The sequence below is a fragment of the Onychomys torridus genome, unplaced genomic scaffold (genome assembly GCF_903995425.1).
Source record: "Onychomys torridus unplaced genomic scaffold, mOncTor1.1, whole genome shotgun sequence".
In the NCBI taxonomy this organism is placed as follows: Eukaryota; Metazoa; Chordata; class Mammalia; order Rodentia; family Cricetidae; genus Onychomys; species Onychomys torridus.
In genome coordinates, this window is record NW_023413678.1 from 1 (window position 1) to 19253 (window position 19253).

At 32.0% G+C, this 19253-nt stretch overlaps 1 pseudogene; it reads left to right on the forward strand.

The window, feature by feature from the left end:
* Nucleotides 1-16700: 16700 nt before the first annotated feature.
* On the forward strand, nucleotides 16701-17260 carry LOC118576409 (annotated as a pseudogene).
* Nucleotides 17261-19253: the final 1993 nt, after the last annotated feature.

Genomic DNA, 19253 nt, shown 5'->3' on the forward strand with positions numbered 1-19253 from the left:
ATAAAGTTCTAATATCCAAAATAGATTAATTGAATACAAGAAATCAGAAAAATAAAACAAATATTCCCACCTAATAAAGGTCTAATATCCAATATATACTTATAGAAAAAGAAATTAGAAAAACATGTTTGTCTTTCTGAGTCTGGGTTAATTCACTCAGGATGTTTATTTCTAATTCCATCCATTTGCCTGCAAACCTCGTGATGCCATTGTTTTTCTCTGCTGAGTAGTACTCCATTGTGTATATGGACCACACTTTCTTTGTCCATGACACAGGCTCTGTTTTTCTTTCTTTTTAGAGTGAGGAGAATAGTATTTATCCTCATGTCATTCCTGCCCACATTTGAGGTTCTGCCTTTGAGAAAAATTCAGAGACATGATTTTGGGCAGGGGCATACCCTGAAGATGCAGCCTGCCAGAAACACAGACCTTATATAAAATGAATTAATGATGATAGAGTGGACCTGACTTTGAAACCACAGGGGTTGAAAGAATGAAAACCTATTCTTCATGTACTCTTCTGTGATAAAGATCAAGCAATCTCACTTCTAATTTCTCTCAGTGGTAATTTGCTGTAGCTTACTGATCAGACTCTGCACCTTTTGCTTCACCTGCATTTGGTGAGGAAGGTTTGGTGGGATGCTGGCTCCCTGTTACTCCTTGTGGGTAGATGAACACAAATTATCTTGCAGTATGACAAGGCAAAGAGGATGGACAGACCACCTTGAGTTCTAATCAAGTGTTTCAGAAAACTCATTTACCAAAGTCTCAGTGACAGCCAAAATTATTTTGCACCATGCTTCAGATAACACCTCTTGGAAACTCAGCTGTTTTCTCTATTTGAAGGAAGTGGTTATCTCAGCTAACTCATTCTCTCTGCCTTCATAACAGTTCTCCAAGTAACAAAGGAGATAGCATCTTCAGGCTTATTCACAGCTGCAGTCTCAAAATGCAGCTTGGATGCCGAGTCCACAAGAATGTCGGTTTATGAGTCAGGAGAAAATTGCCATAGTTCACAATCACCTCCGTCATTTAGAGATTCCACAAATACCTTGGCAGGTTACTCTAACCATATAACTATTAATGGAGAAGACATATAAGGGCAGAACATGGTCACCAGACTCAACAAGTCACCTCACTGACAACCTAGGACACACAGAGCAACTGGGAATTACCAAAAGTTAGCCAGTGTGGTTCAAGTACAGTGATGACCTGCCTTGAAATTGGCACACCTCATTAATCCCTCCCTCTTTAATGTTGGTCTCATGTTCACTGATCAATGCCTATACCCCAAATGGAACAAAAGCAGAGTTCCCAGCATAAAGCTTTGACCTTACCAGTTCCTGACCTCTGAGCCAGAACAATTAATATCCTGGAAACTTGGAATTTCAAGAGCTATGACAAGCAGGGAGCTGTGTTTGTTCCTAGAGACTGCAGCTTTCTGTGCCCCATTACTGGAAGATTCAGTTCAGTCCCTCTTCCTCCAAGAAGCTTCCCTTTTCCTGCACAGCACTCATTACACAATTCCCTTGACCATTTCTTTCTTGAAGTTTTACACTGAGGCTAAAGGTCAGCTTTCTTCTGTCATTCTCTGTTCTCTCTACCCTCTCTATTCTCTTCCTGAACTAGACTCTTCACTATGCCATCATGTTCATCAGTAAATGGTGAAGATGTTGAATAAACTTCCCATGGCAACTTGGCATTGCCAGAACATAGGTGACATCACAGAGGTTTCCAGGGATCTCCAGGATCTAAGAGAATGTCCAGGGAAGAGCTGCAGATGTCATGGAAACAGACATTGCTTCTCTGCTAATAAGCTTCGCTCATATTACACTAGAAGTCAAGCTGAACTTTGCAGGAGACTCTGCTGAGATACAAGGGAAGCCCTTCAGTACACTCTTTATCCAAAGCCAGAGATCTCTCTGTGATTGATTTGACATCCTTTAGTTCTTTCTATGTGTGGAACTGAATGTTTATCTCCTACTGAAATTTTATGTAAACAAGGTAATAATATCAGAAATTTATGTATGCTATAGTTCATTGTAAGTACCTGCATCTCCTTATCTCCTTAGCCACAAGACATTATAGACTTATTGCTGACTGAGAAGGGCACTTGTTAAACAATTTCCTGTTAATGAGTCTACAGGGAACAGCTAGGCAGAGTTATGCTAGAGGAACAGGCTGTCACAGCCTAGGAAAAAGTACTCATAGGAGTGGTATACTGTCATGGAGCTCAGTGGGACTAAAATCTGTGTCATCTGCTTGTGTGCAGTGGATGTTTTATTGTATGTTGAGTAGAGCAAAGTTTTCTGCTCTTTCTGGGTAGTACAGGTGTCCAGACAGCTGGAGTTTTCCACACAGAACATGAGTTTCCTATAGAGCAAAGGATATTCAGAAAAATCTTATGCAAGCCCCTTCTTATGTAGGAACATTGACACTAGGGTTCCACTGGACACCCTAAATCAATAGTTCTTAATTTTTCCAATTCTCTGACTCTTTAAATAGCACTAACAGTAGTTCCTCATGTTGTGATGAAGCCTAAACATAAAGTTAAGAAACAATGAAACAATGTTGCTACTGTTATGAATCATAATTCAAATATTTGATGTGCAGGATATCTGATAAGGAACCCCCAATGGGGTGGTGACCTACAGCTTGAGGACCACATCTCTGAATGCAGGCAGAAATCTCCAGAAATCCTGGCAGTGATGCTGAGCCAGTGTGATTCTTAGTGTTCATTATCAGAATGAATGATACTAGTCACCTGGGAAGAGGGACCCTAAATGAGGAATTATATACATCAGATTTACTTTGAGCATTTCTCTGAGGGATTTTATTAATTTTTAATTGAGATAAGACTCCCTAAAATAGGCAGAATCATTTCATTGTCTGCAACCTGTACTGTGTTAATAGTGTCCAACTATATATTTTTACATTTGTATAATTCCAGTTTATTGAAGTGATACATCTTAGCTTAATATTGAAATAATAATGGCACAATTCTTTCCAATACAGATTCATTTTCAAACTACAATATGAATAAAATAACACAATCCTACAACCACGTCACAAAATGTATGATAGTAATTGACTTACAAAAATGAATCTGGTGAGATGGGTCAGCATGCAAAAGTGTTTGCCACCAAGCCTTTTGATCTACATTGAGTCTTCAGGACCCACAAAATGACAGAAGAGTATTTATATATTTATATGTCTAGTTTGTGGTGTTCAATGTGTATATTTTGGATCATAGTCTTTATCAAATGAGAATTATTCTTTTTATTTATCTAATTATGTTCAAAATGGATATTTTGGATATTTTACCTCCATTAGATGAGAATTTTTGTTTTATTTATCTAATTTCTTGTGTTCAGTGTGTAAACTTTTTTATAGTAGACCTTTATCAGGTGAGAATTTTTTGTTTTATTTATCTGATTTCTTGTATGTTTTGGATATTCAAATTTTATTAGATGTGAAATTTTGTTTTATTTTTAAAAATTCAAGATTTATTTATTTATGTGTACAGTATTCTACCTGTATATGTCCCTGCAGGCCAGACAAGAGCACTAGATCTCATTAGGAGTGGTTGTGAGCCACCATGTGGTTTCTGGGAATTGAACTCAGGACCTCTGGAAGAACAGTTGGTGCTCTTAAACACTGAGCCACCTCCCTAGCCCTTATTTAATTTTTTATGTTCAAAAAGTACATTTTTGATATTGACCTGTATCACACGAGATTTTCACTCTCTTTTTCTGATTTCTTATGTTCAGTATGTATATTTTGGATATTAGAGCTTTATCAAGTGAGAAATTATGTTTCACCTAATTTTGTATGTTCAATAAGAATACATATGAAATTTCATCTTTATCACATGAGAATTTATTTTCTGATTGCTTGTGTTTAGTTTGGATATTTTGGATATTAGATGTCTATCAGTTGAGAGTTGTATTATTTTTCTTCTAGTGTGCAATATATACATTTTGTATATAGCCATTTATCAAGTGAAAATTGTTGTTTTATTTCATTTGTTGTGTTCAATCTATACATTTGGGATGTTAGACATTTATCAAATGAGAATTTTTGTTGTATTTAATTTCTATTGTTCAACAAGTATGTATTTTATATTTGACCATTATCACATGAAAAATTTCTTTTCTTTTCCTGATTTCTTGTGTTCCACATGCATATTTTTGATATTACACCTTCATCATGTGAAAATTTTTGTTTTGTTTATCTGATTTCTTGTGTTCAATAAATATATTTTTGATATTAAACCATTATCACATGAGAATTTTGTTTTGTGTTTTTGTTTTTTTGTGTTCAATGTGAATGTTTTGGATATTAGACATTTATTAGATGAGAATTTTTGGTTCTATTTATGTGATTTCTTGTTTTTAATATATATTCTGAATATTAGATCTTTATCAGGTGAAAATTTTTGTTTTATCTCTCTAATTATGTTGAATATGTGTATTTTGGATATTAGACCTCTATGAGATAAGTATTTTTGTTTTACTTATCTGATTTCTTGTGTTCAATATGTATATTTTGGATATGACTTTTATCAGATGAGAATTATGTTTTATTTATGTGATATCTTGAGTTCAATGTGTATATTTCAGATACCAGTCCTTTATCTGATCATAATTTCTGTTTTATTTATCTGATTTCTTGTGTTGAATAGAATGCCTTTATCAAAGGAGAATATTTTTTAATTTATCTGATCTCTTCTAATTAATGCAATTATTTGGGGTATTACACATTAAAAATTGAGAATTTTAGTTTTATCTAATTACTTGTATTATATATGTATATGTTGGATATTAGAAATTTGTCAGATGTGAATTTTTATTTATCTAATTAAGGTCAATACGTATATTTTGGATATTAGACCGTTATCAGGTTTGAATATTTGTTTTATCTGATTTCTCGTGTTCAACAAGTATATTTTGAATATCAGAACTTTATCAATGACAATATATTTTTTATGTATCTGTTAAATTGTGTTCAATGTGTATATTTTGGATATTAGACCTTTATTAGATAATTTTTGTTTTATTTATCTGATTTCTTGTGTTCAATAGGTATTTTGCATATTAGCCCTTAATCAGATGAGAATTTTGTTTTCTTTAATTTCTTGTGTTCCATATGTATATTATACATAACAGACTTTTATCAGATGGAAATTTGTGTTTTCTTTATCTAATTATGTTCAATATGTATAATTTGGATATTAGAGCTTTATTAGATGAGAGATTTTGTTTTATTTATGTGATTTCTTGGGTCCAATACCTATGATGTTGATATTAGACCATAATCGAGATGTTTTGTTTTACTTATCTGATTTTTTTGTTTGATGTGTATATTTTGATATTATACCTTCATCACATGAGATTTTTGTATTTATCTAATTTTTTTGTGTTCAATATGTGTATTTTAGGTATTCATCCTCTATAAGATGAGAACTTGCTGGGTGGTGGTGGCGCATGCCTTTAATCCCAGCACTTGGGGAGGCAGAGGCAGGTGGATCTCTGTGAGTTCAAGGCCAGCCTTGTCTACCAAGCGAGATCCAGGAAAGGCGCAAAGCTACACAGAGAAAACCTGTCTGGAAAAAACAAACAAACAAAAAAAGATGCAAACTTTTGTTTTATTGAACTTTTAGTATTAAATATGTATATTTTGGATATTAGAATTTTACAGAGAAAAATTTTTATTTTATTTAATTTCTTGCATCCAATCAATATATTCTTGATATTTCACTTTTATCAGATGAGAATTTTTGTTTTATGTATCTAATTTTGGTGTTCAATGTTTTTGCATTTGTTATTATACTTTTAACAAGTTAGAATTTTTGTTTTATATAATATCTTATGTTAAATATAAATATATTTTGGATATTAGACTTTAATCAGCTGAAAATTTTGGTTTTATTTATGTTTTCTTGTGATCAATGTGCATATTTTGGATATTAGATATTTATCTCCAGAGAATTTTTCTTTTATTTTATTTTGTGTTCAATAATTTTATTTATGATATTTGACCTTTATCACATGAGAATTTTGTTCTTTCTATGATTTCCTGTGTTCAATGTGTATATTTTGTATATTAGACTTTCATAAGATTAAAATTTTTGTTTTGTTTATCTGAATTCTAGTGTTCAATGTATCTTTTTTATATTAGACTTTTATCAGATGAGAATTTTTAATTTATTTAATTTCTTGTGTTCCTTAAGTATTGTGTTATTATTAGGCTTTTATCACTATAGTGATGTTTTATTTGTACTGAAATGTGATTTTATTTGTACATTAATAAAGTTGCCTTGGGGTCAGAGCAAGCCATAGCAGAAGCTGGCAGTAGTTGTTCACGTCTGAAATACCAGCACTTGGGAGGCAGAGCTAGGAAGATCTCTGTGTGTTCAAGGATACAGCCAGCTTGGCGACACATGCCTTAAATCTCAATACCAACCATAGAAGATCTGGAGGTCTGTACAGACAGGCAGTGATGAGGAGGTCATGTGGCTGGGTTTACAACCAATGAGAAGGCAGAACAGAAAGTCTATATAAAAGACAGGACACAGGAAGTAGCTCTCCTGTGGAGAGGAAAGGCAGAGCAGCAGTGAAGAGTAAGGTGTTCAACTCTCAGCTATTGCTCTGACCTCTTGGCTTTTAACTCTGCAATTGGTTCTGTGTTTATTATTTAACAAGACAGTTACACCTACATATCACAGGAGAATTATTGTTTTATATAATTTATTGTGCTCATATGTATATTTTGGATATTACGCTTTAATCTGAAGAGAACTTTTTTAATTTATCAGTTTTCTTTTGAACAATGTGTATATTTTGCATATTAGAACTTATCTGCAGAAAAATTTTCTTTTATTTAATTTTTTGTGTTCAGTAAGTATATTTTTGATACTTGACCATTATCACATGAGAATTTTGTTCTTTTTACGATATCCTGTGTTCCATATGTATATGTTGGATATTAGACCTTTATTACATGAGAATTTTTACTTTATTTCATTTCTTTTGTTCAATAAGTATACATTTGTTATTACATTTTTGTCAAATTAGAATTTCTCTTATATTTAAATTCTTGTGTTCAACATGTATATTTTGAATATTAGATTTTTATCAGATAAAAATTTCTGTTTTATTTAATTTGTTGTGTTCGGTATGTATGTTATGGATATTAGATTTTATTAGAAGATAATTTATGTGTCATCTACCTGATTATGTTCTATATGTATTATTTTGATATTGGACTTTATCAGGTGAGAATTTTTGTTTTATTCATTTGTTCCTTTTTTCTTTTAGAGTTCAATATGTATGTTTTGCATGTTAGACCATTTTCAGATAAGAATTTCTGTTGTTTTTTTTAATATTTGTATCTGGATTCAATACAAACTTTGGATATTAGATCTTTATCAGATGAAAATTTTCTTTTTTTTATCTAGTTACTTGGGTTCAAAATGTATTTTTTGGATATTAGACCAATATCAAGAGAGAATATTTTTTATTTCCCTAATTTTGTTCAATATTTATATTTTTGATATTTAACTTTTATTAGATGAGAATTTTTTATTTATTTATCTGATTTCTTGGGTCCAGTATGTATATTCTGGATATTAGATATCTAATGACAATTGCTGTTACATTTATATTATTTCTTGTGTTCAATGTATTTTTGTGATATTAGATCTTTATCTGATGAGAATTTTTCTTTTATTTCTTTGATTTATTGAGTTCAATATGTATACTTTAGATATTAGACCTTTATAAAATGTGAATTTTTGTTTTATTTATCTGATTTCTTGCATTCAATATAAATTTTGGATATTAGAAATTTATCAGATGATAATTTGTGTTTTATTTCTCTACTTCCTTGGGTTTAATATCTATTTTGGTTACTAGACCTTTATCAGTTGAGAATTTTTGTTTTATTTAGTTTCATGTGTCAATAAATATATTTTTAGTATTAATTTTCTTTTCTTACTATGATTTCTTGTGATCAATATGTATATTGTTCATATTAGACTTTAAGCAGATGAGAATTTTTGTTTTATTTACCTAATAATGTTCAATATGTTTATTTTTGATATTAAAATTTTATTAGATTAGAATTTTTGTTTTTTTAATTTTATGGGTTCAATAAGTATATTGTTGATATTAGACTTTTAGTAGATGATAAATTTCATTTTATTTACTTAATTATTTTCAACATGTATATTTTTGATATTAGACTTTTTTAAGGTGAGAAATTTAGTTTTATTTTTCTCATTTCATGTGTTCAGTACTTATATTTTGTATATTAGAACTTTATCTGATGACAATTTTTGTTTTATTTGTCTGGTTTCTTGTGTTCAAAGTGTAATTTTGGATACTAGACCTTTACCAGAAAAGAATTTGTGGGTTTTTTTTTTTAATTTTTGTGTTCAGTATGTTAGTTTTTGATCTATTTTCATATGAGAATTTGTATTATTTGGGTATATTATGGGTAATAGATATTTATCAGTTCAGATCTTTTATTTTAGTTATCTGATTTCTTGGTTTCAATGCATATATTGGATAATAGACATTTGACATTTATCCCATGAGGATTTTGTTCTCCTTCTTAAATTTCTTGGGTTCAATATGTACATTCTGGATATTAGAGCTTAATCAGGGGATAGTTCTTATCTTCTTTAGTATCTTGTGTTCAATAATTATATTTTTGATATTTGACCTTTATCACAGGAGGATTTTGATTTCTTTTTCTGCTTTCTTGTGTTAAATATGTATATTTTGGATATTAGAACAATAGACAAACAGTCTGATAAGGAAATCATAGATACACCACCCTTTATAATAGCCACTAATGATATAAAATACATTGGGGTTATTCTAACTAAGCAAGTAAAGGATCTATATGACAAGAATTTTAAGTCCCTGAAGAAAGAAATTGAAAAATATAATTGAAAATGGAAAGGTCTCCCATGCTAATGGATAGGCAGGATTAACATAGTAAAAATGGTGGTCTTACAAAAAGCAATCTACAGTTTCAATGCAATCCCCATCAAATTACCAAAACAAGTGTTCACAGACCTGGAAAGAATGATATTCAGCTTCATATGGAAAAGCAAAAACCCCAGCATAGCCAAAAGAAAACAACCCCTGGAGACATCACAATCTCCAACATCAAGCCCTACTATAGAGCTACCATAATAAAAACAGCTTGGTACTGGCATAAAAACCGACATGGGGACAAATGGAATCAAATTGAAGAACCTGACATTAATCTGGGAAGTGCAAATCAAAACAACTCTGAGATACCAACTTACACCTATCAGAATGGCTAAGATCAAAACCACAGAACACAGCTTATACTGGAGAGGATGTGGAGCAAGGGGAATTCTCCTCCACTGCTGGTGGGAATGGAAGCTTGTACAGCCACTTTGGAAATGCATATGGCACTTACTTAGAAAATTGGGAATCAATCTCCCCCAAGATCCAGCTGTAGCACTCTTGGGCATATACCCAAGGAATGCTCAATCATACCACGAGGGCATTTGCTAAGCTATATTTATATCAGCATTGTGTGTAATAGCCAGAACCTGGAAACAACCTAGATGCCCTTCAACTGAAGAATGGATAAAGAAAATATGGTACATATACACAAAGGTGTACTACTCAGCAGAGAAAAACAAAGACATAATGAGGTTTGCAGGCAAATGGGTTGATCTAGAAAAATCTCATCTTATGTGATGTAACCCAGAATCAGAAGGACAACCATGGTGTGTACTCACTCATAGTAGGATGCTAGATGTAAAACAAAGATGACTAGATGGCTACACAACTCCAGGGAGGCTATCTAGAAAACGGGACCCTAGGAAAGTCCCAGGGAACACCCAATGACAGAGAAATGGATGAGATCTACATGAACAACCTGGAAGACAGTGGCAGTAATTAAGGGCAAGTTTTGAGGGAAAGAAAGCTTAGGGGAGCAGGATATCCCAGCTGGATCAAGAACAGGAAGGGAGAACAAGGAATAACAGACCATGATAAATGATGACCACATGAGAACAGGAAGAGGCAAGTGCTAGAGAGGTCCCCAGAAATCCACAATGATACATCCTCTGTAGACTGCTGGCAATGGTCGAGATAAAGCCTGATCTGACCTGGTCTGGTGATCAGATGGCCAAACTCCCTAACAGTCATGCTGGAACTCTCATCCAATAACTGATGGAAGTGGATACAGAGATCCTCAGCCAAGCCTCAGGTGGAGCTCGAGAAGTCCTATAGTTGAGTAAGAGGAGGGACTGTAAGAGCATGAATTCTTGAGACCAAGTTTGGAGAGACACAGGGACAAAGAGCCAAACAAATGGAAATACATGTATGATGAACCAAAGGCTGTGGAGCCCCCAGCTGGTTCAGGCCCTCTGGATAAGTGAGACAATTGAATAGCTTGAACGGTTTGGGAGGCATCCAGGCTGTGGTACCTGGACCTGTCCTTAGTGCATGAGCTGGCTGTTTGGAACCATGGGCTTACACAGGGACACTTTGCTCATCCTGGAAGGAGGGGACTGGATCTGCCTGTACTGAATCCACCAGATTTAAATGAATCCCCAGGGTAGTCTTGGCCCTGGAGGAGATGGGAATGGAGGGGAAGGGAGGGGTTGGGAGGGGGAGGACAGGAGAACCCATGGCTGATATGTAAAATTAAAACACAAATATAAGAAAAAAGTCAAAAATTAACACCATTAGATTTCTAATATCCAAAATATATATTGAAAACAAGATATCAGATATATAACACAAAAATGTCACCTGATCAAGGTCTAATATCCAACATATTTTTATTGAACACAATAAATTATAATAAACAAAAATTTCACATGTAAAGTTCTCATATACAAATTACATCTATTAAACAATAGAAATCAGATAAATAAAACAAAAATTCTCACAAGATAAAAGTCTAATTAACAAAATATACATATTAAACACAAGTAAACAAGAAAGACAAAACACAAATACTCATCTGATAAATGTAAATATCAAAAAGATACATATTTAACACAAGAAATAGGATAAAAAAATTCTTATCTGTAAAGGTCTAATATACAACATATACATATATCCCAAGAAATCAGATAAATAAAACAAAAAATTATCAACTGAGAAAGGTCTAACTTTAAGAATATCCATACTGAACACAGGAGATGAAATATAACAAAAATTCTCACCTGATACAGGTCTAACATCCAAAATACACTTACTGAAAACAAGAAATTTAAAAAAAACAAAAATTTTCAAATGATAAATCTGTGATGTCCAAAACATATCTATTTAACAAAAGAAATCAGATAAAAAAACTAAAAATTCTTAAATGTAAAGGTGTAATATAAAAAATATACATGTTGAACCCAGGAAATCAGATAAATAAAACACAGATTCTCATCTGAGGGGAGGAGTTGGGGGGAAGGTAGGGTTGGGGACCGGAGGGGGAGGACAGGGGAACCCATGGCTGAAGTATAAAATTAAAACACATTAAAAAAAAGTCTCATGCATGTAATATGCATATTAAATACAAGATATCAGTTAATAAACAAACATTGTCAACTGATAAAGTTCTAATATCCAAAATATATATACTGATATCAAAAATTACAAACAACAAAATTCTCACTGCTAGGTCTAGTACAAAAATTACACATATTGAATGAAACAAATCAGATATTTAAAACAAAAATGCTCATCAGATAAAGGTCTAATAACCCAAATTTAAATATTGAACATAATTAAATAAAACAAAAATTAACTAATTATAACCACTATGTATATTTTAGATATGGACCATTATCAAATGTGAGTTTTTGTTCTATTTATCTGATTGCTTGTGTTCAATAAGTATATTTTGGATATTGGACCTTTACTGAGAAGAAATTTTGTTTTTCTAATTTCTTTTTTTCCATATGTGTATTTTAGATGTAGAATATTAACACATGAGAATTTTTGTTTTATTTATCCAATTATGTCCAATATCTAAATTTGGGGTATTAGAGTTTTATCTGATGAGATTTGTTTTAGTTATGTGATTTATGCCATTCAATATGTATAATTTGTGCACTAGACCAACCAGTGAAAATTTTGTTGTTTCTAGTTTTTGATATCAAGATATATATATATATATATATATATATATATATATATATATGATATTAGAACATTATCAATTGAGAAATTTTTGCTTTATTTTCCTCATATCTTGTTTTTAATTTGAATAATTTTTATATTAGACTATTATCAGATGAGAAACTGTGTTATATTTTTCTGATTTCTTTGGTTCAACATTTACATTTGTATATTACACCTTTAGCATATAAGAATTTTTTGTTTTATTTTTCTGATTTCTTTTGTTAAATATGTATATTATGCATATCAAAGATTTATCATTCGAACTATTTTGTATTATTAAATTTCTTGTGTTCAGTAAGTATATTTTGGATATTAGACCTTTATCAGGTGAGAATTTTTGTTTTATTTATCTGATATCTTGTGATCTATGTATATGTTTCTTTATAGGACCTTTATCAGGTGAGAATTTTTTATCCTATTTCTTGTGTTAAATATGTATATTTTTGATATTTATATTTATCAGATTAGAATTTTTTTGTTTTTTGTTTTCTTGTGTTCAATATGTATATTTGGTTAGACTTCTATCATGTGAGAATTTTTGTTTTATTTATTTGATTTCTATTGTTTAATAGATGTATTTGTATATCAGAACTTTACATTTGAAATTTTTCTTTATTATAATTTATTGGATTCAATAAAAATTGATTGGACATTGGACATTTATCGGGTGACAATTTTTGTTTTATATATTGTATATAATTATATATATTTTCTTGTAGTCAATATGTATATTTTGGATCAAGAACAGAACGGGAGAACAAAGAATAACAGACCATGATAAATGAAGACCACATGACAACAGGAATAGGCAGAATGCTGGAGAGGTCCTCAGAAATCCACAATGATACATCCTCTGTATACTGCTGGCAATGGTCGAGATAAAGCCTGATCTGACCTGGTCTGGTGATCAGATGGCCAAACTCCCTAACAGTCATGCTGGAACTCTCATCCAATAACTGATGGAAGTGGATGTAGAGATTCTTGGCCAGGCCCCAGGTGGAGCTCCAGGTGTGAAACTGTCGAGAAAGAAGAGGGTCTGCAAGAGCGTGAATTGTTGAATCCAAGATTGCAAAAAGCACAGGGACAAATAGCCAAACAAATGGAAGCACATGAATTATGAAACAAAGTCTGTGGAGCCCCCAGCTGGATCAGGCCTTCTGGATAAGTGAGACAATTGAATAGTTTGTACTGTTTGGGAGGCATCCAGGCTGTGGGGCCATGATCTGTCCTTAGTGCATTAGCTGGCTGTTTGGAAACTTGGGCTTACACAGGGACACTTTGCTCAGCCTGGAAGGAGGGGACTGAAGCTTACTGTACTGAATCCACCAGTTTTAAATGAATCCCCAGGGGAGTCTTGGCCCTTGAGGAGATGGGAATGGAGAGGAGGTGCTGGGGAAGGTGGGGTTGGGGATGGGAAGGGGGAGGACAGGGGAACCCATAGCTAATATGTAAAATTAAAACACAAATGTAATAAATAACAAAAATAAAGAAATAAAATTTTCAGTGAGATAAAAAAAAAAAGAAATATCTCTAACCTTTTAGTGTTCTGGGAAACTGCTTACTATAAACACACACACACACACACACACACACACACACACACACACACACCAAACACAACACACCCCTCCTTATTCAGCATGTGAGGTAAAACCTTCTCTCTATTCCTTCTTGTAAGATTTGGCTATGAAAATAATAGTAGTATGTTTTCCTCTAAGACCCATGGCCTTATTCTTAGCTACATTCTACATAATTTTCTTTACACCCACATATAATTGTAGCTCTCACTTCTAATCAAACAATTTTCTCTTTGCAGTAGATGAATAGCATTACAGAAATTCACACATGGTTAACATGTAGAGAACAATTGACTTTGGAGTGTCCAGCAACAACTGAAAAACTTCAGCTCAGGGAACATTTCAGGAGATGATGTAGGCAAATTTTAAGAGCCAGAGCATCAGGAAGTCTGCTGTGAGTCTGTGCTTTCTAACTATTTCAGGGAGGCTATATCTATGAATTCTGAACAAAATGACTGCTTAAACAAACCTCAACAATATCAACCATTTAACAATTCAATTTAGATGGGGGAAATCTCAAGGGCCCACCAGTAGATGAAGAGCTACAAGCAATTAACAACCAAGGATGTACCACCTAATTGGTTATCTAACACCAAGTGTCCAACTCTAGAAACATACATGCATGTACCACTGAACAGAATCATTATATTCATTTGTTGATTCATTTGTATGTATATGTAAAAACAAAGATTAAATAAGAGAAGGCTGTGAATTTCGCAGCAGGCTGGAGTTGGTGGGAATGGGCATTGTAGGAGTGGGAAGAAGGAGGGAGCAAATGATGAACACTCAAAAATAACTAAAACAAAAATTCAAACCTGTTAAAGTCTAATATTAAAAAATCTTCCTATTGAAAACAAGAAATTAGATGAATTAAACAAATATTCTCACAAATAAAGGGCTAATATCCAAACATTTCAGAGAGATTCATTTGGGAAGTAGGATGTTTTTGATATTAGTCATTTATCTGATAATTTTTGTTTTTCTTAATTTCATGGTTCCCATATGTATATATTTGATATTAGACATTTATCACATGAATATTTTTGAATTACTTATGTAATTATGTTCAATATGTATATTTTGGATATTAGACTTTTATCAGAGGAGAATTTTTTATTGATATTGTTTCTTTGGTACAATATGTATAGTTGGGACTTCAGTCTTTTATCAGATAAGAATTTTTGTATTATTTATCTGATTTCTAGTTTTCAAAATGTATATTTAGGATATAGTCTTTTATCAGTTGAGAAATTTGTTTCAATTACTTTCTTGTGTTCAGTATGTATATTTTGGATATAACACCTATATCAGATGAGAATTTTGTTTTATGTAGCTAATGGCTTGTCTTGTTTTTCAAATTATACCTTTATCAGTCAGAATTTTTGTTTATTTATCTGGTTTCTTGGATTAAATTTGTGAAGTTTTGAAATTAGAACTTTATCAGATGAGAATTTTCTTTCATTTAATTTCTTGTGTTCAATAAGTATATTTTTGATAATACATCTATATCAGATCAGCATTTTTTTGTTTGTTTTCTGTTTTTTTTTTTTTTTGTTTGTTTTGTTTTTTTTTTGAGGCAGGGTTTCTCTGTGTAGCTTTGTGCCAGTCCTGGATCTCACTCTGTTGACCAGGCTGGTCTCAAACTCACAAAGATCCCCCTGGCTCTGCCTCCTGAGTGTTGGGATCAAAGACATGCACCACCACCATCAAGCTAGCATTTTTGTTTTATTTATTTTATTTATCTGATTTCTCATGTACAATATGTATATTTTCAGTATTACTCCTGTATCCGATGAAACATTTTTTTTACTTTTCTAGTTCTTGATTTCTATATATAACTATAGATATTACAACTTCTTCAGATTAAAATTTTTGTTTTGTTTGTTTAATTATATTTACTATGTCTATATTGGATATTAGACCTTTTTCAAAGGAAATTTTTGTTTTCTGTATCTGTTTTCTTGTGCTCATAATGTATATTTTCAATAATAGGTCTACTTTTCAGAATTCTGTTCTTTCTAATAGTTTGTGTTCAATAAGAATAGTTTTGATATTAGACCTTTATCAGATGACAATTTTGTTTTATTTATTTGATTTCCTAAGTTCAATATTCAAATTCTGAGTATTAAACCTTTATCAGATGAGAATATTTGTTTTCTCTCTCTGGTTTCTAGTGTTCATTATTTATATTTTGGATATTAGACCTTTATCAGATGAGAAATTTTGTCTTATTTATCTAGTTTCTTGTGTTCAATATAATAAAGGTCTACTGTCCAAAATATACATATTGTACATACTTAACTAAATGAAACAAAAATTCTCTTCTGATAAAGGTCTAATCTCCAAAATACACATACTGAACACAAAAAATCAGAAAACTAATTTCTTATGTGATAAAGGTAAAATGTAAAAACATACAAATTGTACACAAGAACCTAAATAAACAAAAATTATCATCTGATTATAGTCTAATATCAAAAAATATATATTTAACACAAGAAAATGAATAAACAAATTTTCTCACCTGATAGCTGATATCCAAAATAAACATATTGATATTTTTCTGATTTTTGGGTTCAGTATGCATGTTTTGATATTTCAATTTAAAAGATGAAATTTTTGTTTTATGTAATTCTTCGTTTCAATATGTGTATTTTTGATATTAGACCTTTGTTCCATGAAAAATTTGTTTTTGTTTTCTGATTTCTTCTGCTTAATAGTATATTAGGATATTAGACCTTATCAGATGAGAAATTTTTTGTATTTGTCTGATCTTGTGTTCAAGATATATTTTTTGATAATAGACCTCTATCAGATGAGAATTTTTGTATTATTTATCTGATATCTAGTGCTCAATATGTATATTTTGGATAAGTCTTTTATCAGAGAGAAACTATTTTTTTATTTAATTTCTTGTGTTAAATAAGTATGTTTTTGAGACCAGGGGAGTCTGACCGCACCCGTGGACAGGAGCATACCACACTTCCCTACTCTTGGCCCTGTACAACACGGGGTCCTAGGGCTCCAGAAAGCCAGCGACTGGTGCCCTAGGAAATCCTGCAGCAGTGCCCTGCGTGAGACAGTTGGAGGTGAGACGGTTTGCTTCCCACCGAACCCGGTTCCTTGCAGGCACTTTTCCTGTAACACCCACAAACTCCTAGCTGGTGCCCGAGGGCTGACTGCAAGCTTGATGGACGGCGGTGTGCTGCCCCGACTCATACCCACCTCACCTGGAGTCGCTGGAACCTGAGCTACCCGGCGGAGACCGGCATCCCCGGAACTGCTGCCCTGCAGCCACCGCTGCAGATCTGGAGCAACTGAAGCTGGGGGCAGCTCGGCGGCCGTGGCACCCCACAACGAGCTCAAGTGCAACCGCGTGAAGCTGGTCAACTTGGGCTTCCAGGCGCTGCAGCAGCACGTGCCCACGCGGCGCCAGCAAGAAGCTGAGTAAGGTGGAGATGGTGTGCTCCGCGGTAGAATATGTTCTCACACTGCAGCAGTGGGGTGGGGGTGGGGGGGTAGGGTGGGAGTTTGGGGGGTGCTGCTCCCGGACCGGTGAGAATTTTTGTTTTATCTAATTTTATATGTTCAGATTGATATTTGGACTATTTGAACGTTTATCACCAGAGATTTTTTTGTTTTTCTGATTACTTTTCGTTCAGTGTTGTATATTGTTGATTTTAGAACCTTTTCAGATGAAAATCTTTTATCTGATTTCTTAATTTCAAATATGTATATTTTGCTATAAGACATATATCAGATGAAAATTGTATTATTAATCTGATTCCTAATGCTCAATATGTATATGTTCAATATAGAAATTCATCAGGGAGAATATTTGTTTATTTTCTTTCTTGTATTCACTGTGTATATTTTTGGTATTAGACCTTTATCAGATGTGAATTTTGTTTTATCTAATTTTGTATGTACAATATCCTTATTTTGAATATAAATCATTATCTGGAGATAATCATTGTTTTCTTTAATTCTTTGTGTTATATACATACATATACATATATATATATATTATACTCGTCATTTATCAGATGAGAATAGTTCTTTTAATTTGTTGTGTTCAATTAGTATGTTTTTCAAATTTGACATTTATCACATGAGGATTTTCTTCACCTTTTTAAATTTCTTGTGTTCAATATGTACATTTTGGATATTAGAGACTTTATCAGGGGAGATTTTTTTATCTTATTTAGTTTCTTGTGTTCAATAATTATATTTTTGATATTTGACCTTATCACATGAAGATTTTGATTTCTTTTTCTGATTTCTTGTGTTAAATATGGTATATTTTGGATATTAGAACTTGATTACATGACAATTTAATTTTAATTATCTGATTTCTAGTGTTCAATATGTATATTTGGATATAGCCATTTATGATGGAAAAATTTTTTATTTTATTTAATTTCTTGTGTTCAATATGTGTATTTGAGATATTAGACCATTATAAACTCCAGAAAATTTTGTTTTTATCTTAATTTCCTAGTGTCCACAAGTAACAATATTTGATTTTATCGGATTAACACATAAAAATATATTGGCGCTTACTGATTACTGGTTATCCAATATGTATATTTTGAGATGTTAGACTAATTTATCAGATGAAGAATTTTGTTTTAATTTATCTGGGTACTTTACGTACATGTATTTTTGGGTATTAGACCATTTAAGCAGATGAGAAATTTTGTTTTTTATTATCTGAGTTTTTGACAGCTCAATAGGTGTATTTTGGTATTAGACCTTTATCAAGATGGAAACGTTTTGTTTGATCTAATTTCATATGTTACAATAACAATATTTTTTGATAATTAGGCCTCAATCACATGAGCAAATTTGGGGTTTCTGATTACTTGTGTTCAGTATATGTATTTTGGATGTTAGACCTTTATCAGATGAGAATTTTGGTTTCATTTATCTGATGTCATTTGTTCCATATGAACATTTTTGAACAGAAAATAATTTTTGTGTTATTGGTCTGATCTAGTGCTCAATATGTACATTTTGGATATAAAATTATTATTAGGGGAGAATTTTTTGTTTTATTTAATTGCTTGTGATCAATAAGTATGTCCTTAATATTTCACTTTTATCACATGAGAATTTTCTTCTATTTTTCTGATTTCTTGTGTTCAATATGTATATTTTGGATATAAGACTTTTCTCAGATAAGAATTATTCTTTTATTTAATTTTCTTTTTTCAATGAGTATTTTTTTTCTATTTGAATTATATCACATGAGAAATTTGTTTTATTTATCTGATTTCTTGTGCTCAATATGTATATTTTGGATATTAGGCTTTATGAGATGAGAATTTTGATTAATTTATCTAATATTTTGGAATAATGTGTATATTTGGGATAATAGACATTCATCAGGTAAGAATTTTTTGTTTTGTTTAATTTCTTTTGCTATAAATGTATATTTTTGGTATTGAACCTTTATCAGATGAAAATTTTCATGTTATTTATCTGATTACTTGGG